Below are 4,278 nucleotides of genomic sequence, written 5' to 3' on the forward strand. Positions count from 1 at the left end.
TGGGTCACCCTTCTTTGGGATGGGAACAAATATAGATCTCTTCCAGTCAGTTGGCCAAGTGGTTGTTCTCCAGATTTCTTGGCACAACTTGGTGAGCACAACCAGGGCAGCATCTGTTAGCTGAAATATGTCAATTGGTATTCCGTCTATTCATTGCAAATACCTTTTGTAAAAAAAAAATAAAGGGCAACTGTACAACATGTATTTTATCTGATGGACTACACAGGAATCAGATTGACTAGATCTTAGAAAGAATCATTGAAGCAGCTCAATTTCAACGTCAAAGCCTGGTGTTGACTATGGAACAGTGACTTACTTATTGTCAAGTCTACAAGAACCAAAATATTATTTTGAGCCTATCCCACTTGAATTTAAAAATCATCTCAAGAATAGATATGATACACAAAATACTAATAACAGAAGACCAGATGAGTTGCGGGATGACATTCAGCACATCATACATAAAGAAAGCAAAAGGTCATTACAAAGACAGGGAAGAAAGAAAAGACCAAAATAGATGTCAAAAGAGACTCTAAAACTTGCACCAGAATATCGGCCAAAACAAAGGTAAGAAATACGGAAGTAAAAGAAATGAACAGATTATAATGAGCAGCTTGAGATGATAAGGCAAATATTGTAACTTTGCTAAATGTTCAAAGACCTAGAATTAGAAAGTGAAAATGGGAGAAACACACACACACACACACATTTCTCAAGCTGAAAGAAAGGAAAGATAAATTTAAGCCTCAAGTTGCAATACTGAAGGATTCTATAGGCAAAAACCTTGAATGACACAGAAAGCATCAAAAGAAGGTGGAAAGAATACAAAGAATTACTGTACCAGAAAGAATTGGTTGACACTAAACAATTTCAGGAAGTAGTACATAACCAAGAACTCATGGTAATAAAGGGAGACGTTCAAGCTACACTAAAGATAGTGGCAAAAAAATAAGGCCCTAGGAATTGAGGAAATACTAATGGACATATTTCAACAGATGCAGTCTCAATAAGCTTACTCATCTCTGCAAAGAAATTTGGAAGACAGCTACCTGACCAAGTGACTTAAAGAGACCATATTTGTTCCAGTTCTCCAAACATGTGATCCAACAGGATGTGGAAATTATAAAACACTATCATTAATAAATAAATAAGAAATAAAATAAATTCATTAAAGAAACTGAAAGTTATCTAAGTGTTCAGGTCTTTAATTCATAGGGTCGCTATGAGTCGTCTACAACTCGATGGCACTTGACAACAACAACAATATCATTAATATCGGGGTCTCTGGTGGCTTCGTGGCAAGGACTGTAGTGCCAACACAAAGTATTGTGGTTTGAAACCACCAGTTGCTATATGGGAGAAGGAAGGGCTGTCTCCTCCTGCACAACTTACTGCCTCTGAAGATCTGCTGGATGGCCTGACTCTGGTACACAACAACATTATTAATATCACATGCAAGTAATATCTTGCAGAAGATTATTTAAAAAACAGGTGAAACAACATAGTGACAGGAAACTTAAAAAAATTCAAGCTGAATTCAGAAAACAAAATTCCTCACCACTGGACCAATAGGCAACATTGTGATAAATGAAGAAATGACATCATTCCAGATTTTCATACATATAATTCCTAATCATACATTCCTTTTGGACAGTTTTCCCCCTCATCTGTTTCAATGCAGTGCTCATTATCTCTCTACTCTTTTCCTATTCTCCCAATTCCTCATGTCAGTCCTATTTTATAACAGCAGTGTTATGTAGTATTTGTCCTTTTGTGACTGAAATATTTCACTCAGCATAATGTCCTCCAGGCTCACCCATGTTGTGTAATGTTTTATGAGTTTATAGGTTTTCAATGCTGCACAATATTCCACTGTATGTACCATAGTTTTTCTCTCTATTCATTTGATGAACACTTGAGTTGTTTCCATGTCTTTGCTATTGTGAATAACACAGCAATAAGCATGAGTTCACATGCATCACTTTGAATCATAGCTCTGGTTTCTTTAGGGTATATTCCCAGTAACAGAATTGCCAGGTCTCATGTTATTTCTATTTCCAACTTTTTGAGAAAGTGCCAGACTGCCTTCCATAGTGGTTGTATTCTCACCAGTTTTGCATTCTCACCAGCAGTGAATATGTTTCAATCTCTTCACAATCTCATCAGCATTTGTTGTTTGCTGCCTATTGAACTTTGCTACTGTTGTTGGGGGAGATGATATAGTTGTTTTGAAAAGCCAGAGTCTTTTGAATTGCTTGCCATTCATCTGAAAGTTAGTGGATAAGGATGACAGAAGCAACAGCAAGGCCTTGACTTGTGATGGGAAAAGTACTGAATATCTCCTGGACTGCCATAAGAACAAGCAGGTATGAAGTGCAGCTCCTTGGAGTCAAAGATGGGGAAACTTTGTCTCTGATACTCTGGACATAGTTTCAGGAGGGGCCAGTCCTTGGGAAAAGATATCATGCTGCAAAAAGTGAAGTGTCAGAGAAAGCAAGGAAAACCCTAAAAAAAGATGGATTGACAGAGAACAAGAGGATGGTGCAGAATAGGGGAAGTTCAGATCTGTTGTTCATAGGGTTGCTATGAGTCAGTTGACTCAATGGTATCTCACAAAAACAAAACTTAAGAGTCCCCCAAGTTTATTCATTCTCTCTATTCCTTTTGCCTAATACCACTTCTTGAAATGCTATTGATTGCCCAAGTGTCCACTCTTGCAAGAGAGATGATTTCCTTCATGAATACAATGAGGTTGAGATCCCATGTTCCCCACATCCTTGAAATGACCCTTTCTGAGCCAGCTTCTATCAGGAATGGGGGGATGGGAGAGAAAGCTGTATAGACCAGAGAGACAGGGTATTCAGGAATTGCAGATGAAGGCATAAGACATTTGCAACTGATTCTGTGTGCTGAGAAACCTTTGCGGGAACTCTGCCTGAGTGGGGCATGAGGCTATTCCTGTGTAGAACAGGGAATGGGCAAGGGTGAAGCAAGTGATATAAATGTCGTTAGAACCGTGTAGCCTGAGGGATTGCACTTGGGCCCATACACTCAGTGGACCTCAAGATCAACTGGCGTATCCCAGTCCACAAGCAGGTGTTCTACATCTTGCTTTGCTGATTAGTGAGTGAGGTCTTTAAGAGGTCGAGAACAGGCATGTAAGGTGCAGCTACTGATTTCTCCCTATGTGGAACAATGAAGATGGAAGGAAAACAATGATGTGCTAAAACAATTCTTTCAGACGAGTAAGAGACTCAGCCGTCCCCACCCTGAGACCAGAAGAACCAGATGGTGCCCAGCTACCACTGCTGATCATTTTAAAAGGGATCACAGCATGAGGTCTGACTGGACACAGCAAAATATGAAACAAGACTCACAAACAGAAAAATGACCAGGCTTACTGGTGTAACAGAAACTGATGGAACTGCAGAGACTATGGTCCACCCTTTGGGTCTGAAACTCAACTTTCAGGTACACAATGGGCAGCTATATAAAGTAAACAACTTAAAGGGGGACTCCTTCGGATGATTAAGCATTTTAGTTAAAAGGGTGTTATGTGCACACGGAGGAAACCCAAAAGGCAGAGAGAGGATAGAGGAACGAAGAAAACAAAAATTACAGGGAGGAAGTGGTAAGAAAGCAGTTACAATGTGGGGAATGTAATAATAATAATTAAAAGAAAGAATGGAAACGGGATTAGGAGGTTACTGAAGTCTGAGGAGAGACGTTCTTCTTTGTAAATCGGTCACCCGATTTTCTTTTCACCTTCTCAGTTGCTGATGGGTCATTTCTTTAACACTTGCCACTTGAACGATTCCCTTGGATGGTACTCCAACTTGAGGTTTGCTAAGACATTTATTTGAATCTCGTGACACAGTCTCATATAATTCCGGTTTTGTACAATGACTTTGGAGGAAGAATATGGCAATTGCCCCCACCCCCTCCTTTCCAGGCTTGATCACTTCCTTAGAAACCTGATAACATCTTAGCTGGTCATATCAAAGACCACCAGACCAGACAATGGATCCTGATAAGGGTCTGAGCCTGATCAAAATAGCCCAAACCTAACTTAACACCCCAAATTCCGAAAAATATCTTAGTCCTCCCCAGGACCCCTATAAGAAGGACCCCCCCCCCCAATTGCCCGCACAATTTCGATCCTCTCCCTGCGTCCCTTGGTCACTTGGCATCCCTCTCAGACCGCGCAATAAAGGCCTGTTCGTTTCTTAGGACTAGTTTATTTCTCTCCCTCGCCCGGGTGCTTTTTTAGTCCCCCCC

At 40.3% G+C, this 4,278-nt stretch overlaps 1 protein-coding gene across 1 annotated transcript in view; it reads left to right on the forward strand.

The window, feature by feature from the left end:
- The window catches only part of CREBBP (CREB binding protein), a 164,566-nt gene that overhangs the window by 159,711 nt on the left and 577 nt on the right, over positions 1-4,278 (forward strand). The gene's annotated exons all lie outside the window — the stretch shown is intronic.

This window comes from Elephantulus edwardii, unplaced genomic scaffold (genome assembly GCF_000299155.1).
Source record: "Elephantulus edwardii isolate Elephantulus edwardi_28Jun2011 unplaced genomic scaffold, EleEdw1.0 scaffold00209, whole genome shotgun sequence".
Lineage (NCBI taxonomy): Eukaryota > Metazoa > Chordata > Mammalia > Macroscelidea > Macroscelididae > Elephantulus > Elephantulus edwardii.